The 23,019-nt window shown below is 45.4% G+C and overlaps 7 non-coding genes across 7 annotated transcripts; all 7 read left to right on the forward strand.

Annotated features, from left to right (window-relative positions):
• On the forward strand, positions 1-73 carry trnaf-gaa (transfer RNA phenylalanine (anticodon GAA)). The gene has a single exon. It is a non-coding gene; the product is annotated as a tRNA-Phe (tRNA).
• A 5,623-nt stretch (positions 74-5,696) lies between these two features.
• trnad-guc (transfer RNA aspartic acid (anticodon GUC)) lies at positions 5,697-5,768 on the forward strand. The gene has a single exon. It is a non-coding gene; the product is annotated as a tRNA-Asp (tRNA).
• A 6,346-nt stretch (positions 5,769-12,114) lies between these two features.
• On the forward strand, positions 12,115-12,188 carry trnaf-gaa (transfer RNA phenylalanine (anticodon GAA)). Its single transcript has one exon. It is a non-coding gene; the product is annotated as a tRNA-Phe (tRNA).
• A 2,391-nt stretch (positions 12,189-14,579) lies between these two features.
• trnad-guc (transfer RNA aspartic acid (anticodon GUC)) lies at positions 14,580-14,651 on the forward strand. Its single transcript has one exon. It is a non-coding gene; the product is annotated as a tRNA-Asp (tRNA).
• A 111-nt stretch (positions 14,652-14,762) lies between these two features.
• trnaf-gaa (transfer RNA phenylalanine (anticodon GAA)) lies at positions 14,763-14,835 on the forward strand. The gene has a single exon. It is a non-coding gene; the product is annotated as a tRNA-Phe (tRNA).
• A 1,119-nt stretch (positions 14,836-15,954) lies between these two features.
• On the forward strand, positions 15,955-16,027 carry trnaf-gaa (transfer RNA phenylalanine (anticodon GAA)). The gene has a single exon. It is a non-coding gene; the product is annotated as a tRNA-Phe (tRNA).
• Positions 16,028-22,793: 6,766 nt separating this feature from the next.
• Positions 22,794-22,866, forward strand: trnaf-gaa (transfer RNA phenylalanine (anticodon GAA)). The gene has a single exon. It is a non-coding gene; the product is annotated as a tRNA-Phe (tRNA).
• Positions 22,867-23,019: the final 153 nt, after the last annotated feature.

Consider the following 23,019-nt stretch of genomic DNA (forward strand, 5'->3'; position numbering starts at 1 on the left):
GCCGAAATAGCTCAGTTGGGAGAGCGTTAGACTGAAGATCTGAAGGTCCCTGGTTCGATCCCGGGTTTCGGCATTACACCACCTCTGTCCGGCTTACGATGCCAAGAGGCCCCTAGACTTTTGTTTTTGTACTTAAGACGGTTCGGAAGGTAGTCTCTATGTGTGCCATTCTGTGATTTCAGGTTGTTTTACGGAGCAAGCATGTGTAAGAACTTAGTCAACCCACTGACACAGCTTGAGTGTGAATGTCATCTTAAAATAACAACAATTGTGTTTCTGCCTGATTTCAGGTTAGGGACCTTTCACGTGTGAGGCGAACTTGATAACCGCTACACCACAGATACCAGCGACTTTGACGGGCTACTTCAGAGCGTAGGCAAAAGCAGGCTTTCACATTCAGGCCCGTAGGTAACGTTCCTTTTCAATTGCAGATTGCCGGAGAACGTAGGGGCGTAATTTGACAAGTGATGCATTTTTATCCAACCTTGTGCGAGTAAAACTAATGGCATCAGAACGGCGTAACTACACCAGGGGCATGGTCGGGGCCAGTGCTGTTCCAGTCCTCGTTAGTATAGTGGACAGTATCTCCGCCTGTTGTAATGGACATCCTAGGGCTGCTGCTGCAAGTGCAGCTATTTTTCATGGGAGAAAGTCTCTATTTCAATTAATAGTATGTTGTGGCTTTGTCCAAGCTGAGGCTGTTTAGAAATTGGTTTTTAACTTTCTTCTGTAATCTCGCATAACCCTTTTCGATTTCTTTGACCAATTTGCACTTGCTACTTGCCCTTTTCGATTTCTTTGACCAAGTTGCACATGCTGTTTGCCATATTGCGTGCACCAAGAATAGGGCATCCAATTGCAGGAAAGGAACTCCTCAACAGGTACTCAAAACTGAAATTGAATAACGACAATTGCATCTTTAGCCAGTAATCGTCCGCTCTGTCAAAGACACAGCCTTTTTTCGGCGACTACTCTGGAGTGAATGCAAAAGATCTAACAGGCAAAAGCAGGCTTTCACATTCAGGCCCGTAGGTAACGTTCCTTTTCAAATGCAGATTGCCGGAGAACGTAGGGGCGTAATTTGACAAGTGATGCTTTTTTGTCCAACCTTGAGCGAGTAAAAGTAATGGCATCAGAACGGCGTAACTACACCAGGGGCATGGCCGGGGCCAGTGCTGTTCCAGTCCTCGTTAGTATAGTGGACAGGATCTCCGCCTGTTGTAATTGACATCCTAGGGCTGCTGCTGCAAGTGCAGCTATTTTTCATTGGAGAAAGTTTCTATTTCGATTAATAGTATGTGGTGGCTTTGTCCAAACTGAGGCTGTTTAGAAATTGGTTCTTAACTTTCTTCTGTAGTCTCGCATAACCCTTTTTGATTTCTTTGACCAATTTGCACATGCTGTTTGCCATATCGCGTGCACCAAGAAGAGGGCATGTAATTGCAGGAAAGGAACTCCTCAACAGGTAACTCAAAACTGAAATTGAACGACGACCATTGCAAGCATGTGTAAGAACTTAGTCAACCCACTGACACAGCTTGAGTGTTAATGTCATCTTTAAATAACAACAATTGTGTTTCTGCCTGGTTTCAGGCCAGGGACCTTTCACGTGTGAGGCGAACTTGATAACCGCTACACCACAGAAATCGGCGACTTTGACGAGCTACTTCAGAGCGTAGCTTCCCAGCAAGAAGAATACCACGGTCGTGGAAGTTTACTCCTCAGGGGTTTTGGGATGAAAGGATCTTTATCGAACTTTGTAGTACTAAAACCAAAAGTGTTGCCTTTCTAATTGTTAGAGCTGAGACAACCCCTTTTACAAGGCAATCCACCCAGACTGACTGTGCACATGATAATGGATAGCAAAAGGGTTTCTGCCTGATTTCGAACGAGGGACCTTTATGCATGTTAGGCCAAGGTGATATCCACTACACTACAGAATTTAGCCACGTAGGGCATTACTTTCAGAGGGTAGCATCTAACCACAAAGCGACACATTATCGTGCAAGGTCGACTCTAAGGGGCTTTCCAAAATCCTAGTGCACAATAGGTACTTTCTCAGCTTAATGGGGACCATGCTCATATGTGGAGGCTGATCGGTCCAATGCTAAGCCAGTGTAGCGTGGAGAGGGGATTGAAGCTGTGGTAATTGACATCCTAGGGCTGCTTCTTCAGTGCAGCTGTTTTTCATGGGAGAAATAAAGGCTGTTTAGAAATTGGTTCTTAACAATCTTCTGTAGTCTCACAAAACCCTTTTTGATTTCTTTGACCAATTTGCACATGCTGTTTGCCATATCGCTTCCAACAAGAAGAGGGCGCGCAATTGTAGTCAACAGATACTCAAAACTGAAATTGAATAACGACCATTGCAACTTTAGCCAGTAATCGTCCGCTCTGTCAAAGACACAGCCTTTTTTCGGCGACTACTCTGGAGTGACTGCAAAAGATCTAACAGGCAAAAGCAGGTTTTCACATTCAAGCCCGTAGGTAACGTTCCTTTTCAAATGCAGATTGACGGAGAACGTAGGAGCGTAATTTGACAATTGATTCATTTTTGTCCAACCTTGAGCGAGTAAAAGTAATGGCATCAGAACGGCGTAACTACACCAGGGGCATGGCCGGGGCCAGTGCTGTTCCAGTCCTCGTTAGTATAGTGGACAGTATCTCCGCCTGTTGTAATTGACATCCTAGGGCTGCTGCTGCAAGTGCAGCTATTTTTCATGGGAGAAAGTCTCTATTTCGATTAATAGTATGTGGTGGCTTTGTCCAAACTGAGGCTGTTTAGAAATTGGTTCTTAACTTTCTTCTGTAGTCTCGCATAACCCTTTTCGATTTCTTTGACCAATTTGCACTTGCTGCTTGCCCTTTTCGATTTCTTTGACCAATTTGCACATGCTGTTTGCCATATCGCGTGCACCAAGAAGAGGGCATGCAATTGCAGGAAAGGAACTCCTCAACAGGTACTCAAAACTGAAATTGAACGACGACCATTGCAACTTTAGCCAGTAATGGTCCGCTCAGTCAAAGGCACACAGCCTTTGTCCAGCGACTACTCTGGCGTGACTGCAAGCGAGCAGTGCTTTTCCAGACCTCGTTGGTATAGTGGACAGTATCTCCGCCTGTCACGCGGAAGACCGGGGTTCGATTCCCCGAAGGGGAGAGTCTTTTTGCCTTTGTCCCGGACAGTTGAAATTTCCCGCAATACGTCTTCGGCTTGGTTGAGGAGGCTTGCATTTGCAAATGATGGCCAGAAGAAGTCATCGGGTGTTTTGCCAAAATAGCTCAGTTGGGAGAGCATTAGACTGAAGATCTAAAGCTCCCCTGGTTCGATCCCGGGTTTCGGCATTACACCACCTCTGTCTTGCATACGATGCCAAGAGTCCCCTAACCTTTTGTTTTTGTACTTAAGACGGTTTGGAAGGTAGTCTCTATGTGTGCCATTCTGTGATTTCAGGTTGTTTTACGGAGCAAGCATGTGTAAGAACTTAGTCAACCCACTGACACAGCTTGAGTGTAAATGTCATCTTAAAATAACAACAATTGTGTTTCTGCCTGATTTCAGGCCAGGGACCTTTCACGTGTGAGGCGAACTTGATAACCGCTACACCACAGATACCGGCGACTTTGACGAGCTACTTCAGAGCGTAGGCAAAAGCAGGCTTTCACATTCAGGCCCGTAGGTAACGTTCCTTTTCAAATGCAAATTGCCGGAGAACGTAGGGGCGTAATTTGACAAGTAATGCATTTTTGTCCAACCTTGAGCGATTAAAAGTAATGGCATCAGAACAGCGTAACTACACCAGGGGCATGGCCGGGGCCAGTGCTGTTCCAGTCCTCGTTAGTATAGTGGACAGGATCTCCGCCTGTTGTAATTGACATCCTAGGGCTGCTGCTGCAAGTGCAGCTATTTTTCATTGGAGAAAGTCTCTATTTCGATTAATAGTATGTGGTGGCTTTGTCCAAACTGAGGCTGTTTAGAAATTGGTTCTTAACTTTCTTCTGTAGTCTCGCATAACCCTTATCGATTTCTTTGACCAATTTGCACATGCTGTTTGCCATATCGCGTGCACCAAGAAGAGGGCATGCAATTGCAGGAAAGGAACTCCTCAACAGGTAACTCAAAACTGAAATTGAACGACGACCATTGCAAGCATGTGTAAGAACTTAGTCAACCCACTGACACAGCTTGAGTGTGAATGTCATCTTAAAATAACAACAATTGTTTTTCTGCCTGGTTTCAGGCCAGGGACCTTTCACGTGTGAGGCGAACTTGATAACCGCTACACCACAGAAATCGGCGACTTTGACGAGCTACTTCAGAGCGTAGCTTCCCAGCAAGAAGAATACCACGGTCGTGGAAGTTTACTCCTCAGGGGTTTTGGGATGAAAGGATCTTTATCGAACTTTGTAGTACTAAAACCAAAAGTGTTGCCTTTCTAATTGTTAGAGCTGAGACAACCCCTTTTACAAGGCAATCCACCCAGACTGACTGTGCACATGATAATGGATAGCAAAAGGGTTTCTGCCTGATTTCGAACGAGGGACCTTTATGCATGTTAGGCCAAGGTGATATCCACTACACTACAGAATTTAGCCACGTAGGGTATTACTTTCAGAGGGTAGCATCTAACCACAAAGCGACACATTATCGTGCAAGGTCGACTCTAAGGGGCTTTCCAAAATCCTAGTGCACAATAGGTACTTTCTCAGCTTAATGGGGACCATGCTCATATGTGGAGGCTGATCGGTCCAATGCTAAGCCAGTGTAGCGTGGAGAGGGGATTGAAGCTGTGATAATTGACATCCTAGGGGTGCTGCTTCAGTGCAGCTGTTTTTCATGGGAGAAACAAAGGCTGTTTAGAAATTGGTTCTTAAAAATCTTCTGTAGTCTCGCAAAACCCTTTTTGATTTCTTAGACCAATTTGCACATGCTGTTTGCCATTTCGCGTCCAACAAGAAGAGGGCGCGCAATTGTAGTCAACAGATACTCAAAACCAAAATTGAATAACGACCATTGCAACTTTAGCCAGTAATCGTCCGCTCTGTCAAAGACACAGCCTTTTTTTGGCGACTACTCTGGAGTGACTGCAAAAGATCTAACAGGCAAAAGCAGGCTTTCACATTCAGGCCCGTAGGTAACGTTCCTTTTCAAATGCAGATTGCCGGAGAACGTAGGGGCGTAATTTGACAAGTGATGCTTTTTTGTCCAACCTTGAGCGAGTAAAAGTAATGGCATCAGAACAGCGTAACTACACCAGGGGCATGGCCGGGGGCAGTGCTGTTCCAGTCCTCATTAGTATAGTGGACAGTATCTCCGCCTGTTATAATTGGCATCCTAGGGCTGCTGCTGCAAGTGCAGCTATTTTTCATTGGTGAAAGTCTCCAATTCAATTAATAGTATGTGGTGGCTTTGTCCAAAGTGAGGCTGTTTAGAAATTGGTTCTTAACTTTCTTCTGTAGTCTCGCATAACCCTTTTCGATTTCTTTGACCAATTTGCACTTGCTGTTTGCCATATCGCGTGCACCAAGAAGAGGGCATGCAATTGCAGGAAAGGGACTCCTCAACAGGTACTCAAAACTGAAATTGAACGACGACCATTGCAACTTTAGCCAGTAATGGTCCGCTTAGTCAAAGGCACACAGCCTTTGTCCATCGACTGCTCTCGGGTGACTGCAAACGTGCAGTGCTTTTCCAGTCCTCGTTAGTATAGTGGACAGTATCTCCGCCTGTCACGCGGAAGACCGGGGTTCGATTCCCCGACGGGGAGAATCTTTTTGCCTTTCTCCGGGACAGTTGAAATTTCCCGCAATGCGTCTTCTGCTTAGGTGAGGAGGCTTGCATTTGCAAATGATGGCCAGAAGAAGTAGTCGGTTGTTGTGCCGAAATAGCTCGGTTGGGAGAGCGTTAGACTGAAGATCTGAAGGTCCCTGGTTCGATTCTTGGTTTCGGCATTACACCACCTCTGTCCGGCTTACGATGCCAAGAGGCCCCTAAACTTTTTGAGGCTCTTTCTGGCAGCAGCACCTGTTTGCTGTTTTTGGTTCCCAAACCTGGTTGCAGACAGAGGTGTGGTTTCTCTCTAGAGCGAGCAGTGACGACCCGCGCATGAGCCTGTTTTGGCGGGCTTTTTCAGTTTGCTTGTGTTTTTTGTCGTAATTTAACTAAATAGTATAGAGATTTCGATTTCGTTTATGTTACTAATCCCCCCGGCGGATTTGCTCCGTTCGGGGGCGCTTTCATTTTGCCTTTTTCTTTTTTATTTTATTTTGGTTTTGTTTTTTTGCCGAGTGTTACTCGATTCGCCAAGCTACGTAAAATGGAGAATGGCGGAGAAAGACGAGGTAAATTGACGGAGGACGCTGTGAAAATTGTGGCTCCTACCATGAGATGTCGGGGAGAAACGGCAATGCCAGCCGAAATAGAGAACGGAGCGGGAGGAAGCAAACGCCAGGCCGTGGAGCAGGGAGAGAAGAGAAATGGCGGGCAAGTTCCGGGCTTGTCAATGCAGAGGATTACTTCAGCAAAGAGGACGGGGAAAGGAGTGGATTTGGTCGGAGAGCAGCGGCAGAATAGGTTGGAGATTGATGGCATTTGTGTGGATGGAAAACATCAGGAGGATCGGGCGAGGATGCAGAGGGAGATGAGCGGAAGACGGGAGACAATGAGAGAAAAAAGGTACGAAAAAGATTTGACTGTATTGGCAGAGGTGGTTGGTGAAGAGAAGGTGAAAACGATGGAACTGTTACGAGCAATACGTGATGTGTGTGGAGGCATAGTTGCGCTGCGTGAGACCGGATCGAATAAATATGAGGTGACGGTAAAAAGTGAAGCTGGAAAGAAAAGGCTACTGGATGGATTTAAAGTTGGTAAAGCGGTGGTAATGGTAAAGACATTAGCAATTGATGAACTGGTGGTGTCTTTTTTGAATTTGCCGGCGTATATAACGGACGAGGAAATTATGGAAAAACTGGACGTGTGGGGAGTGAGAGCGATCTCGCCTATTAAAAGGAGGATGTGGCCCGGGACTGATGTGGCGGACGGTACAAGATATATGAAGGTAAAGTTTAATGAAACTGTGCAGTCACTGCCCTACTCAGCGAAATTCATGACAGCTAATGGTCCGGAGTATTTTAGAGTAATTCACAATAATCAAGTGAAAGTTTGTCGGATGTGCTTACAGCCGGGACACATCGTGAGGGACTGTCCGGATTTCACCTGTTTTAAATGTAATAAACAGGGACATTATGCACGTGAGTGTGATGCCAGGATGCACAGATGTATGGAATGTCATAGCTCCACAGAGGAATGTCAATGTAAAAATATAGATGAAGGGAATGGGGAGGGTAGCAGGGAATCCATCTCCGAGGATGACAGGAGTGAGGTTAGACCTGTAGAGGAGCCAGAGCTGAATATGGGCAGCGAGAGTGAACAGGAGGATGAGGTGGTGTTGGAGACGCAGGGCAGTGACCTGCCTGTGCGGGAGGAACATGGGAGTGAAAGAGAGGATGTGTTGGGATCTAGTATGGATCAAGTGCTGGCAGAGTGGAGCGGGGATAGGGCGGGTCACCCTGAAGGGGGTTGGCTGAGCCCATCTTGGCTCGCTTCACAGAAGGTCCCCTCTCATAATGGAATACCACCCGTCCCTACAGAGGAAGACTCGGATGCTGCCCTGCTGGCTCCCCAGGCTGACAGTATAGAGTCAGATTCGGAGATGGATGTTCAGCAGATAAAGCAGGTTAGAAAACGTCCACAGCAAGAGAAATCAGGGAGGAGTGAGGGAGGGAATAGAGGCAAAGGGAAAAAACAGCTTAGGAAATGACCTTTTTAATCGGTGTTTACTTGATAATGCTGCTTCAATCGCAAAATTTAAACGGGTTAACAAATATTGGGAAAATAGAGCAACTCTGTGGAGAAATGGCATGCGACATCTTGTGTGTCCAGGAATGTAGGTGGTCCATGGACAAAATAGACACTATAAAATCTTTTTGGAGAGGGGAGCTCTTTTACTCCCTCTCCTCTGACAAAACTGCTGGAGTGGCAATTTTTGTAAAGCCGGGTGTGTGTGAGAGTATTGTGGAGATTTTTAAGGATGGACAGGGTAGACTAATTGTTATTGATATAATACATTATAATAAAAAATATAGAATTCTGAATTTGTACGGTCCGAACAGTGAACCTGAAAGGAGAGGTTTCTTTGAGCGCTGCAAAAGGTGGACAGATGATCGCTCGGTAGTGATAGGAGATTGGAATGTTGCTCTGACTAAGGCGGACTTAGGAGTTAATAATAAATTTAAACAAGACATTAGTAGATCGGCTGTTTTTGTATGGATGGATGAGTGTGATTTGATAGATGCGTGGAGAGTGCTGAACCCCGGCACCCGGGCGTATTCGCGCAGGCAAGTGGTATTGGGCAGGCTAAAGCAATCCAGGATTGACCTGTGTTTGTTGGCGTCGAGTTTGGTGCAAGAATTAAATGAGTGTAAATATTGTTTTTGTTCCTGGAGTGATCATGCCTGTTTAAAGGTGACTCTAGGGGAGGGTGGTATGCAAAGGAATGGGGGCCTGTGGTGTTTTAACACTTCCCTCCTTGAAGATCAAGTTTTTAAAGATAAAATGAAGTCTTTTCTCTCTGCTCTATGTGATGAGAGTGATTATGTCGTGGATATCATTGAGTGGTGGGAGCGCACCAAATTTAAAATTAAAAAGCATTGTATCGCTCTGAGCAGAGAGAAGAGGCTGAGGGAAAAGACAGAGGAGGCTAAGCTGAGACATCATCTAAAAGAGGAGCTTGAGCTTATTGAGGCTGAGTGTGACCGTCCCTTGGATGTCTATCTTGGATTGAGGGAGCAGCTGAGACGGTTAGATGAGAGAAAATGCAGAGGCGCAATGATCCGCAGTAAAGCACAACACATGTTGAAAGGGGAGCGCTGTACTGCTTTTTTTATAGGTTTGGAAAAAAGGAAACAGGCAAAAACATACATACCAGAAATAAAAGACCTTGATGGAAACACACATACTGATATAGTGGATATTTTACAAGCAATACAAGACTACTACGCTAATTTGTTTAGCAAACAACATATTAAAAAAGCACAAATGGGCACAGTATTAGGAAAAATTGGCTGCTCCCTCAGTCACGAGGATGCGGCTCTGTGTGATGGTGACATTCAGATTGAAGAAGTGAGAGCAGCGATTGGAAACCTTAATACATCTAAAAGCCCGGGTGTGGATGGTCTCTCAGCTGAGTTTTACCAACATTTCAGCAACATACTGGCCCCCGTCCTCTGCAGGCTATACTCTGCCATGCAGGAGGAGAACAGGTGCGCGGAGTCTTTTTTAAGGGGTGTGATCACTCTAGTTTATAAAAACAAAGGCGCCAGAGATGACCTGGCAAATTATAGGCCAATTAGTCTGCTCAATACTGACTATAAGATCCTCGCTAAGGTGCTAGGGTTCAGGCTTAAGGGAGTGATTGGCTCGATAGTTGGGCCTACCCAGACTTACAGCATTCCGGGGAGGGATATCGCTGACTGCATTTTGTCAACAAAATTCTCATTGGAGAATTTAATGGCTACAGGAGGTATATACCTTAATGTAGATCTAGAGAAGGCATTTGACAGAGTGAGTCACGATTTTCTCTTCGAGTGTCTGGGGGTTTTTGGGTTCGGCCCAACTTTTCGAGGGTGGATGAAGTTACTGTACAGCCGAGCTACTAGTGTCGTGAAGTGCAATGGCTTCGTGACAGATCCCGTCCCCTTAGAAAGATCAGTGAGACAGGGGTGCCCCCTATCAGCTATGCTCTATGCAATAGTGGCAGAACCTCTAGCACAGTCAATTATATCTGACTCTCAAATAATTGGGATCACGTCGCCCAGAGGAACTGATTTCAAAATAGCACAATATGCGGATGATATTAACATCATGGTCAGGGATGGGGATAGTTTGCGAAGGGTTTTGCAACATCTAGATGCATATGAGCAAGCTGCGGGAGCACGGGTAAATAAGGACAAATCGAGTTTGATCCTGGGGCCTGGTACTGTTCTTGGGGAGGAAGGCCAGCATTTTAAAAGGGGCGGGCCTGAGGTTAAAGTACTTGGTGTATATTTGGGCTCACAACCAGAAGACAGCAGTCGTAGATCCTGGGAAGAGCAGGTTGCGGGGTGTAGATCAAGGCTCGCACTGTGGAGAATGAGGGGATTAGGTTTAAAAGGGAAAATCACTGTAATAAATGCAGTAATTGTGCCGAGACTTGTCTACACCATGCAGGTTTGTCACCTGCCGAGTGATGTACTGGTACGCCTGAGCAGCGCTATTGAGGATTTTCTATGGAAGGGGAGAGCAATGAAAATTGCACATAAGACACTGGTCGGGCCGTACAAAAAGGGGGGACTCAAACTGTGTAATTTAAAAGCAAAATTGAAGTCATTAAGAATAAAACTGTTTAAGAAAATGCTGAGCCAGAAAACTAAAAACATATGGGAGGATTATTTGTATGATGATGTACTGAAAAGAGGTATGTGCGGCTTTTACAATCTATGTAGCGTCACACTCGGCCGGCCTATTGTGGGAACATGTCCACTCTTCCAGGAGGCGGCTGAGGCATGGGTGGAAATCCTGCCCCAGTTGGAGTGTGTAATTACATCAAAACAAAGTGTGTTAAACCAGCCCATCTTTGGGAACCCCTGCCTCAGCGGCCGAGAGGGATGTAAGGCCGGTCGGGGCATCTTGACTGAGGCGCTACATCAGATTAAAGATGTTTTAGACCAGACAGGGGCTCCTAGCCCTCTTGCGGTATTTAGTAAAATTAGGATGAAAGGGTTTAATATAAAAAAGGCTAGAGTTGTGCGATTTTGTGATGATTTATTAGAGCGAATGCCGCAAGAGTGGAAAGAGTGGTTGTCGGAAGTGAATGAGGATCGGGTGGAGGACGACGAGCTGGATTTTGCTCTGACCTGTGACGTCAAAAACAGAAAACTGCAAGATTTACAATCAAAATTTTGGTATAGGGTTTTAATTAACAAAATATTCCAAGAACCTACAGCAAACACTGCATGGTCTCATCTCTTTCTTACCCGTCCCGTCTCTGAAATTTGGTCAAATCTACACAGTAAGTGGCTTCCCCCTGCAATAGCAAACTCAAACTTCCTGCTGCGTCACAGAAGGGTGCTGGTTTCTGTCGTCCTTCACCAGATAAGTAAAAGCACGTATGCGAGAACCTGTCCGGTCTGTAGGGTGGAAGATGAAGATTTTAACCACTTTATGCTATACTGTACAGTCACACGGGATTTCAGGGATTGGGTTAAAACGTTGTTAATCAATAAGTGTAAACTGCCTAAGTTAGAAGGGGAAGCATGGGACTGGGTGTGGTGCTTTGGGAAACAAAAAGGTGATAAAAGATGTAATGTTGGTTTAATCAATTTTTTATTGAGTGTAGCACGTCATGTGTTGTATGTTGGTAGAAATTATGCTTTGTATGGGGGGAAAAGGACAAACAGGGTGGGTTTTTTTCAAAATATGGTGACACATTACATGAGAATTCTGTATTCAGTGGATGAGGATGAGTTTATAGCTAGGTGGGGGGCAAGGAATGATTTATGTGAGCTGGATGGGGAGGGTAGATTGCACATCGATTTTGGGTGAATTTATTTAACCTTGTAGTATATGGGTGTATATATTTAAGAATGTATGTGTGTATGTAGGTGTATGTGTATATGTATATATATGTGTGTATGTATATATATGTATGTATACATGTATATATGTGCATACAAATATGTGGAAAAAAAGGGGAAGAGGCTTGCTTTGCTTTAATTTGTTTGATTTACTGTAAAAAAGACGAATGAATTTACTCTTTTTCTTTATGTTTCTCTGTATATAGTTAATTTTTATTTTGTAAAGTGTATTTTTGATAATAAAAAGATAAAAAAAAAAAAAAAAAAAAAAAAAAGACAGTATCTCCGCCTGTCACGCGGAAGACCGGGGTTCGATTCCCCGACGGGGAGAGTCTTTTTGCCTTTGTCCCGGACAGTTGAAATTTCCCGCAATACGTCTTCGGCTTGGTTGAGGAGGCTTGCATTTGCAAATGATGGCTAGAAGAAGTCACCGGTTGTTGTGCCGAAATAGCTCAGTTGGGAGAGCGTTAGACTGAAGATCTAAAGGTCCCCTGGTTCGATCCCGGGTTTCGGCATTACACCACCTCTGTCTTGCGTACGATGCCAAGAGTCCCCTAACCTTTTGTTTTTGTACTTAAGACGGTTTGGAAGGTAGTCTCTATGTGTGCCATTCTGTGATTTCAGGTTGTTTTACGGAGCAAGCATGTGTAAGAACTTAGTCAACCCACTGACACAGCTAGAGTGTAAATGTCATCTTAAAATAACAACAATTGTGTTTCTGCCTGATTTCAGGCCAGGGACCTTTCACGTGTGAGGCGAACTTGATAACCGCTACACCACAGATACCGGCGACTTTGACGAGCTACTTCAGAGTGTAGGCAAAAGCAGGCTTTCACATTCAGGCCCGTAGGTAACGTTCCTTTTCAAATGCAGATTGCCGGAGAACGTAGGGGCGTAATTTGACAAGTAATGCATTTTTGTCCAACCTTGAGCGATTAAAAGTAATGGCATCAGAACAGCGTAACTACACCAGGGGCATGGCCGGAGCCAGTGCTGTTCCAGTCCTCGTTAGTATAGTGGACAGGATCTCCGCCTGTTGTAATTGACATCCTAGGGCTGCTGCTGCAAGTGCAGCTATTTTTCATTGGAGAAAGTCTTTATTTCGATTAATAGTATGTGGTGGCTTTGTCCAAACTGAGGCTGTTTAGAAATTGGTTCTTAACTTTCTTCTGTAGTCTCGCATAACCCTTATCGATTTCTTTGACCAATTTGCACATGCTGTTTGCCATATCGCGTGCACCAAGAAGAGGGCATGCAATTGCAGGAAAGGAACTCCTCAACAGGTAACTCAAAACTGAAATTGAACGACGACCATTGCAAGCATGTGTAAGAACTTAGTCAACCCACTGACACAGCTTGAGTGTGAATGTCATCTTAAAATAACAACAATTGTTTTTCTGCCTGGTTTCAGGCCAGGGACCTTTCACGTGTGAGGCGAACTTGATAACCGCTACACCACAGAAATCGGCGACTTTGACGAGCTACTTCAGAGCGTAGCTTCCCAGCAAGAAGAATACCACGGTCGTGGAAGTTTACTCCTCAGGGGTTTTGGGATGAAAGGATCTTTATCGAACTTTGTAGTATTAAAACCAAAAGTGTTGCCTTTCTAATTGTTAGAGCTGAGACAACCCCTTTTACAAGGCAATCCACCCAGACTGACTGTGCACATGATAATGGATAGCAAAAGGGTTTCTGCCTGATTTCGAACGAGGGACCTTTATGCATGTTAGGCCAAGGTGATATCCACTACACTACAGAATTTAGCCACGTAGGGTATTACTTTCAGAGGGTAGCATCTAACCACAAAGCGACACATTATCGTGCAAGGTCGACTCTAAGGGGCTTTCCAAAATCCTAGTGCACAATAGGTACTTTCTCAGCTTAATGGGGACCATGCTCATATGTGGAGGCTGATCGGTCCAATGCTAAGCCAGTGTAGCGTGGAGAGGGGATTGAAGCTGTGGTAATTGACATCCTAGGGGTGCTGCTTCAGTGCAGCTGTTTTTCATGGGAGAAACAAAGGCTGTTTAGAAATTGGTTCTTAACAATCTTCTGTAGTCTCGCAAAACCCTTTTTGATTTCTTTGACCAATTTGCACATGCTGTTTGCCATATCGCGTCCAACAAGAAGAGGGCGCGCAATTGTAGTCAACAGATACTCAAAACTGAAATTGAATAACGACCATTGCAACTTTAGCCAGTAATCGTCCGCTCTGTCAAAGACACAGCCTTTTTTCGGCGACTACTCTGGAGTGACTGCAAAAGATCTAACAGGCAAAAGCAGGTTTTCACATTCAGGCCCGTAGGTAACGTTCCTTTTCAAATGCAGATTGACGGAGAACGTAGGAGCGTAATTTGACAATTGATTCATTTTTGTCCAACCTTGAGCGAGTAAAAGTAATGGCATCAGAACGGCGTAACTACACCAGGGGCATGGCCGGGGGCAGTGCTGTTCCAGTCCTCGTTAGTATAGTGGACAGTATCTCCGCCTTTTGTAATTGACATCCTAGGGCTGCTGCTGCAAGTGCAGCTATTTTTCATGGGAGAAAGTCTCTATTTCGATTAATAGTATGTGGTGGCTTTGTCCAAACCGAGGCTGTTTAGAAATTGGTTCTTAACTTTCTTCTGTAGTCTCGCATAACCCTTTTCGATTTCTTTGACCAATTTGCACTTGCTGCTTGCCCTTTTCGATTTCTTTGACCAATTTGCACATGCTGTTTGCCATATCGCGTGCACCAAGAAGAGGGCATGCAATTGCAGGAAAGGAACTCCTCAACAGGTACTCAAAACTGAAATTGAACGACGACCATTGCAACTTTAGCCAGTAATGGTCCGCTCAGTCAAAGGCACACAGCCTTTGTCCAGCGACTACTCTCGCGTGACTGCAAACGAGCAGTGCTTTTCCAGTCCTCGTTAGTATAGTGGACAGTATCTCCGCCTGTCACGCGGAAGACCGGGGTTCGATTCCCCGACGGGGAGAGTCTTTTTGCCTTTGTCCCGGACAGTTGAAATTTCCCGCAATACGTCTTTGGCTTGGTTGAGGAGGCTTGCATTTCCAAATGATGGCCAGAAGAAGTCATCGGGTGTTGTGCCAAAATAGCTCAGTTGGGAGAGCGTTAGACTGAAGATCTAAAGGTCCCTGGTTCGATCCCGGGCTTCGGCATTACACCACCTCTGTCTTGCGTACGATGCCAAGAGTCCCCTAACCTTTTGTTTTTGTACTTAAGACGGTTTGGAAGGTAGTCTCTATGTGTGCCATTCTGTGATTTCAGGTTGTTTTACGGAGCAAGCATGTGTAAGAACTTAGTCAACCCACTGACACAGCTTGAGTGTAAATGTCATCTTAAAATAACAACAATTGTGTTTCTGCCTGATTTCAGGCCAGGGACCTTTCACGTGTTAGGCAAACTTAATAACCGCTACACCACAGATACCGGCGACTTTGACGAGCTACTTCAGAGCGTAGGCAAAAGCAGGCTTTCACATTCAGGCCCGTAGGTAACGTTCCTTTTCAAATGCAGATTGCCGGAGAACGTAGGGGCGTAATTTGACAAGTGATGCCTTTTTGTCCAACCTTGAGCGATTAAAAGTAATGGCATCAGAACAGCGTAACTACACCAGGGGCATGGCCGGGCCCAGTGCTGTTCCAGTCCTCGTTAGTATAGTGGACAGGATCTCCGCCTGTTGTAATTGACATCCTAGGGCTGCTGCTGCAAGTGCAGCTATTTTTCATTGGAGAAAGTCTCTATTTCGATTAATAGTATGTGGTGGCTTTGTCCAAACTGAGGCTGTTTAGAAATTGGTTCTTAACTTTCTTCTGTAGTCTCGCATAACCCTTTTCGATTTCTTTGACCAATTTGCACTTGCTGCTTGCCCTTTTCGATTTCTTTGACCAATTTGCACATGCTGTTTGCCATATCGCGTGCACCAAGAAGAGGGCATGCAATTGCAGGAAAGGAACTCCTCAACAGGTACTCAAAACTGAAATTGAACGACGACAATTGCAACTTTAGCCAGTAATGGTCCGCTCAGTCAAAGGCACACAGCCTTTGTACAGCGACTACTCTGGCGAGACTGCAAACGAGCAGTGCTTTTCCAGTCCTCGTTAGTATAGTGGACAGTATCTCCGCCTGTCACGTGGAAGACCGGGGTTCGATTCCCCGACGGGAAGAGTCTTTTTGCCTTTGTCCCGGACAGTTGAAATTTCCCGCAATACGTCTTTGGCTTGGTTGAGGAGGCTTGCATTTGCAAATGATGGCCAGAAGAAGTCATCGGTTGTTGTGCCGAAATAGCTCAGTTGGGAGAGCGTTAGACTGAAGATCTGAAGGTCCCTGGTTCGATCCCGGGTTTCGGCATTACACCACCTCTGTCCGGCTTACGATGCCAAGAGGCCCCTAAACTTTTGTTTTTGTACTTAAGACGGTTCGGAAGGTAGTCTCTATGTGTGCCATTCTGTGATTTCAGGTTGTTTTACGGAGCAAGCATGTGTAAGAACTTAGTCAACCCACTGACACAGCTTGAGTGTGAATGTCATCTTAAAATAACAACAATTGTGTTTCTGCCTGATTTCAGGCTAGGGACCTTTCACGTGTGAGGCGAACTTGATAACCGCTACACCACAGATACCGGCGACTTTGACGGGCTACTTCAGAGCGTAGGCAAAAGCAGGCTTTCACTATCAGGCCCGTAGGTAACGTTCCTTTTCAATTGCAGATTGCCGGAGAACGTAGGGGCGTAATTTGACAAGTGATGCATTTTTATCCAACCTTGTGCGAGTAAAACAAATGGCATCAGAACGGCGTAACTACACCAGGGGCATGGCCGGGGCCAGTGCTGTTCCAGTCCTCGTTAGTATAGTGGACAGGATCTCCGCCTGTTGTAATTGACATCCTAGGGCTGCTTCTGCAAGTGCAGCTATTTTTCATTGGAGAAAGTCTCTATTTCGATTAATAGTATGTGGTGGCTTTGTCCAAACTGAGGCTGTTTACAAATTGGTTCTTAACTTTCTTCTGTAGTCTCGCATAACCCTTTTCAATTTCTTTGACCAATTTGCACATGCTGTTTGCCATATCGCGTGCACCAAGAAGAGGGCATGCAATTGCAGGAAAGGAACTCCTCAACAGGTAACTCAAAACTGAAATTGAACGACGACCATTGCAAGCATGTGTAAGAACTTAGTCAACCCACTGACACAGCTTGAGTGTGAATGTCATCTTAAAATAACAACAATTGTGTTTCTGCCTGGTTTCAGGCCAGGGACCTTTCACCTGTGAGGCGAACTTGATAACCGCTACACCACAGAAATCGGCGACTTTGACGAGCTACTTCAGAGCGTAGCTTCCCAGCAAGAAGAATAACACGGTCGTGGAAGTTAACTCCTCAGGGGTTTTGGGATGAAAGGATCTTTATCGAACTTTGTAGTACTAAAACTAAAAGTGTTGCCTTTCTAATTGTTAGAGCTGAGACAACCCCTTTTACAAGGCAATCCACCCAGACTGACTGTGCACATGATAATGGTTAGCAAAAGGGTTTCTGCCTGATTTCGAACGAGGGACCTTTATGCATGTTAGGCCAAGGTGATATCCACTACACTACAGAATTTAGCCACGTAGGGTATTACTTTCAGAGGGTAGCATCTAACCACAAAGCGACACATTATCGTGCAAGGTCGACTCTAAGGGGCTTTCCAAAATCCTAGTGCACAATAGGTACTTTGTCAGCTTAATGGGGACCATGCTCATATGTGGAGGCTGATCGGTCCAATGCTAAGCCAGTGTAGCGTGGAGAGGGGATTGAAGCTGTGGTAATTGACATCCTAGGGCTGCTGCTTCAGTGCAGCTGTTTTTCATGGGAGAAACAAAGGCTGTTTAGAAATTGGTTCTTAACAATCTTCTGTAGTCTCGCAAAACCCTTTTTGATTTCTTTGACCAATTTGCACATGCTGTTTGCCATATCGCGTCCAACAAGAAGAGGGCGCGCAATTGTAGTCAACAGATACTCAAAACTGAAATTGAATAACGACCATTGCAACTTTAGCCAGTAATTGTCCGCTCTGTTAAAGACACAGCCTTTTTTCGGCGACTAATCTGGAGTGACTGCAAAAGATCTAACAGGCAAAAGCAGGCTTTCATATTCAGGCCCGTAGGTAACGTTCCTTTTCAAATGCAGATTGCCGGAGAACGTAGGGGCGTAATTTGACAAGTGATGCTTTTTTGTCCAACCTTGAGCGATTAAAAGTAATGGCATCAGAACGGCGTAATTACACCAGGGGCATGGCCGGGGGCAGTGCTGTTCCAGTCCTCATTAGTATAGTGGACAGTATCTCCGCCTGTTGTAATGGACATCCTAGGGCTGCTGCTGCAAGTGCAGCTATTTTTCATGGGAGAAAGTCTCTATTTCAATTAATAGTATGTTGTGGCTTTGTCCAAGCTGAGGCTGTTTAGAAATTGGTTCTTAACTTTCTTCTGTAATCTCGCATAACCCTTTTCGATTTCTTTGACCAATTTGCACTTGCTACTTGCCCTTTTTGATTTCTTTGACCAATTTGCACATGCTGTTTGCCATATCGCGTGCACCAAGAAGAGGGCATGCAATTGCAGGAAAGGAACTCCTCAACAGGTACTCAAAACTGAAATTGAACGACGACAATTGCAACTTTAGCCAGTAATGGTCCGCTCAGTCAAAGGCACACAGCCTTTGTACAGCGACTACTCCGGCGAGACTGCAAACGAGCAGTGCTTTTCCAGTCCTCGTTAGTATAGTGGACAGTATCTCCGCCTGTCACGTGGAAGACCGGGGTTCGATTCCCTGACGGGAAGAGTCTTTTTGCCTTTGTCCCGGACAGTTGAAATTTCCCGCAATACGTCTTTGGCTTGGTTGAGGAGGCTTGCATTTGCAAATGATGGCCAGAAGAAGTCATCGGTTGTTGTGCCGAAATAGCTCAGCTATATATAGCTAACTTTGTAGTACTAAAACCAAAAGTGTTGCCTTTCTAATTGTTAGAGCTGAGACAACCCCTTTTACAAGGCAATCCACCCAGACTGACTGTGCACATGATAATGGATAGCAAAAGGGTTTCTGCCTGATTTCGAACGAGGGACCTTTATGCATGTTAGGCCAAGGTGATATCCACTACACTACAGAATTTAGCCACGTAGGGCATTACTTTCAGAGGGTAGCATCTAACCACAAAGCGACACATTATCGTGCAAGGTCGACTCTAAGGGGCTTTCCAAAATCCTAGTGCACAATAGGTACTTTCTCAGCTTAATGGGGACCATGCTCATATGTGGAGGCTGATCGGTCCAATGCTAAGCCAGTGTAGCGTGGAGAGGGGATTGAAGCTGTGGTAATTGACATCCTAGGGCTGCTTCTTCAGTGCAGCTGTTTTTCATGGGAGAAACAAAGGCTGTTTAGAAATTGGTTCTTAACAATCTTCTGTAGTCTCGCAAAACCCTTTTTGATTTCTTTGACCAATTTGCACATGCTGTTTGCCATATCGCGTCCAACAAGAAGAGGGCGCGCAATTGTAGTCAACAGATACTCAAAACTGAAATGGAATAACGACCATTGCAACTTTAGCCAGTAATCGTCCGCTCTGTCAAAGACACAGCCTTTTTTCGGCGACTACTCTGGAGTGACTGCAAAAGATCTAACAGGCAAAAGCAGGTTTTCACATTCAGGCCCGTAGGTAACGTTCCTTTTCAAATGCAGATTGACGGAGAACGTAGGAGCGTAATTTGACAATTGATTCATTTTTGTCCAACCTTGAGCGAGTAAAAGTAATGGCATCAGAACGGCGTAACTACAACAGGGGCATGGCCGGGGGCAGTGCTGTTCCAGTCCTCGTTAGTATAGTGGACAGTATCTCCGCCTTTTGTAATTGACATCCTAGGGCTGCTGCTGCAAGTGCAGCTATTTTTCATGGGAGAAAGTCTCTATTTCGATTAATAGTATGTGGTGGCTTTGTCCAAACCGAGGCTGTTTAGAAATTGGTTCTTAACTTTCTTCTGTAGTCTCGCATAACCCTTTTCGATTTCTTTGACCAATTTGCACTTGCTGCTTGCCCTTTTCGATTTCTTTGCCCAATTTGCACATGCTGTTTGCCATATCGCGTGCACCAAGAAGAGGGCATGCAATTGCAGGAAAGGAACTCCTCAACAGGTACTCAAAACTGAAATTGAACGACGACCATTGCAACTTTAGCCAGTAATGGTCCGCTCAGTCAAAGGCACACAGCCTTTGTCCAGCGACTACTCTGGCGTGACTGCAAACGAGCAGTGCTTTTCCAGTCCTCGTTAGTATAGTGGACAGTATCTCCGCCTGTCACGCGGAAGACCGGGGTTCGATTCCCCGACGGGAAGAGTCTTTTTGCCTTTGTCCCGGACAGTTGAAATTTCCCGCAATACGTCTTTGGCTTGGTTGAGGAGGCTTGCATTTGCAAATGATGGCCAGAAGAAGTCATCGGTTGTTGTGCCGAAATAGCTCAGTTGGGAGAGCGTTAGACTGAAGATCTGAAGGTCCCTGGTTCGATCCCGTGTTTCGGCATTACACCACCTCTGTCCGGCCTACGATGCCAAGAGGCCCCTAAACTTTTGTTTTTGTACTTAAGACGGTTCGGAAGGTAGTCTCTATGTGTGCCATTCTGTGATTTCAGGTTGTTTTACGGAGCAAGCATGTGTAAGAACTTAGTCAACCCACTGACACAGCTTGAGTGTGAATGTCATCTTAAAATAACAACAATTGTGTTTCTGCCTGATTTCAGGCTAGGGACCTTTCACGTGTGAGGCGAACTTGATAACCGCTACACCACAGATACCGGCGACTTTGACGGGCTACTTCAGAGCGTAGGCAAAAGCAGGCTTTCACTATCAGGCCCGTAGGTAACGTTCCTTTTCAATTGCAGATTGCCGGAGAACGTAGGGGCGTAATTTGACAAGTGATGCATTTTTATCCAACCTTGTGCGAGTAAAACTAATGGCATCAGAACGGCGTAACTACACCAGGGGCATGGCCGGGGCCAGTGCTGTTCCAGTCCTCGTTAGTATAGTGGACAGGATCTCCGCCTGTTGTAATTGACATCCTAGGGCTGCTTCTGCAAGTGCAGCTATTTTTCATTGGAGAAAGTTTCTATTTCGATTAATAGTATGTGGTGGCTTTGTCCAAACTGAGGCTGTTTACAAATTGGTTCTTAACTTTCTTCTGTAGTCTCGCATAACCCTTTTCAATTTCTTTGACCAATTTGCACATGCTGTTTGCCATATCGCGTGCACCAAGAAGAGGGCATGCAATTGCAGGAAAGGAACTCCTCAACAGGTAACTCAAAACTGAAATTGAACGACGACCATTGCAAGCATGTGTAAGAACTTAGTCAACCCACTGACACAGCTTGAGTGTTAATGTCATCTTTAAATAACAACAATTGTGTTTCTGCCTGGTTTCAGGCCAGGGACCTTTCACGTGTGAGGCGAACTTGATAACCGCTACACCACAGAAATCGGCGACTTTGACGAGCTACTTCAGAGCGTAGCTTCCCAGCAAGAAGAATACCACGGTCGTGGAAGTTTACTCCTCAGGGGTTTTGGGATGAAAGGATCTTTATCGAACTTTGTAGTACTAAAACCAAAAGTGTTGCCTTTCTAATTGTTAGAGCTGAGACAACCCCTTTTACAAGGCAATCCACCCAGACTGACTGTGCACATGATAATGGATAGCAAAAGGGTTTCTGCCTGATTTCGAACGAGGGACCTTTATGCATGTTAGGCCAAGGTGATATCCACTACACTACAGAATTTAGCCACGTAGGGCATTACTTTCAGAGGGTAGCATCTAACCACAAAGCGACACATTATCGTGCAAGGTCGACTCTAAGGGGCTTTCCAAAATCCTAGTGCACAATAGGTACTTTCTCAGCTTAATGGGGACCATGCTCATATGTGGAGGCTGATCGGTCCAATGCTAAGCCAGTGTAGCGTGGAGAGGGGATTGAAGCTGTGGTAATTGACATCCTAGGGCTGCTTCTTCAGTGCAGCTGTTTTTCATGGGAGAAACAAAGGCTGTTTAGAAATTGGTTCTTAACAATCTTCTGTAGTCTCGCAAAACCCTTTTTGATTTCTTTGACCAATTTGCACATGCTGTTTGCCATATCGCGTCCAACAAGAAGAGGGCGCGCAATTGTAGTCAACAGATACTGAAAACTGAAATTGAATAACGACCATTGCAACTTTAGCCAGTAATCGTCCGCTCTGTCAAAGACACAGCCTTTTTTCGGCGACTACTCTGGAGTGACTGCAAAAGATCTAACAGGCAAAAGCAGGTTTTCACATTCAGGCCCGTAGGTAACGTTCCTTTTCAAATGCAGATTGACGGAGAACGTAGGAGCGTAAATTGACAATTGATTCATTTTTGTCCAACCTTGAGCGAGTAAAAGTAATGGCATCAGAACGGCGTAACTACAACAGGGGCATGGCCGGGGGCAGTGCTGTTCCAGTCCTCGTTAGTATAGTGGACAGTATCTCCGCCTTTTGTAATTGACATCCTAGGGCTGTTGCTGCAAGTGCAGCTATTTTTCATGGGAGAAAGTCTCTATTTCGATTAATAGTATGTGGTGGCTTTGTCCAAACCGAGGCTGTTTAGAAATTGGTTCTTAACTTTCTTCTGTAGTCTCGCATAACCCTTTTCGATTTCTTTGACCAATTTGCACTTGCTGCTTGCCCTTTTCGATTTCTTTGCCCAATTTGCACATGCTGTTTGCCATATCGCGTGCACCAAGAAGAGGGCATGCAATTGCAGGAAAGGAACTCCTCAACAGGTACTCAAAACTGAAATTGAACGACGACCATTGCAACTTTAGCCAGTAATGGTCCGCTCAGTCAAAGGCACACAGCCTTTGTCCAGCGACTACTCTGGCGTGACTGCAAACGAGCAGTGCTTTTCCAGTCCTCGTTAGTATAGTGGACAGTATCTCCGCCTGTTACGCGGAAGACCGGGGTTCGATTCCCCGACGGGGAGAGTCTTTTTGCCTTTGTCCCGGACAGTTGAAATTTCCCGCAATACGTCTTCGGCTTGGTTGAGGAGGCTTGCATTTCCAAATGATGGCCAGAAGAAGTCATCGGGTGTTGTGCCAAAATAGCTCAGTTGGGAGAGCGTTAGACTGAAGATCTAAAGGTCCCTGGTTCGATCCCGGGCTTCGGCATTACACCACCTCTGTCTTGCGTACGATGCCAAGAGTCCCCTAACCTTTTGTTTTTGTACTTAAGACGGTTTGGAAGGTAGTCTCTATGTGTGCCATTCTGTGATTTCAGGTTGTTTTACGGAGCAAGCATGTGTAAGAACTTAGTCAACCCAC

This window comes from Channa argus, unplaced genomic scaffold (genome assembly GCF_033026475.1).
Source record: "Channa argus isolate prfri unplaced genomic scaffold, Channa argus male v1.0 Contig095, whole genome shotgun sequence".
In the NCBI taxonomy this organism is placed as follows: domain Eukaryota; kingdom Metazoa; phylum Chordata; class Actinopteri; order Anabantiformes; family Channidae; genus Channa; species Channa argus.